This window comes from Tupaia chinensis, unplaced genomic scaffold (assembly GCF_000334495.1).
Source record: "Tupaia chinensis unplaced genomic scaffold, TupChi_1.0 Scaffold000688_1, whole genome shotgun sequence".
In the NCBI taxonomy this organism is placed as follows: Eukaryota; Metazoa; Chordata; class Mammalia; order Scandentia; family Tupaiidae; genus Tupaia; species Tupaia belangeri.
In genome coordinates, this window is record NW_006160211.1 from 5881054 (window position 1) to 5881286 (window position 233).

Genomic DNA, 233 nt, shown 5'->3' on the forward strand with positions numbered 1-233 from the left:
GCGCCCTATAGAAAAAACCTCTCCAAAAAAAAAGGAAAATCTTAAAAATAAAAAATAGAGTATTCCAAGATTCAATCATTCAAGTATCTTCTGGCTCCCAAGATTGTCCTTATTTTTGAGGACATTTTACTTATTTATTTTTTTTTTTACAAATCAATTTTTTAAAGAATTATTTATTTGATTTTATTTATTATTATTATATTTCAAATTGACCAGAGAAAGATAGAGAGAAA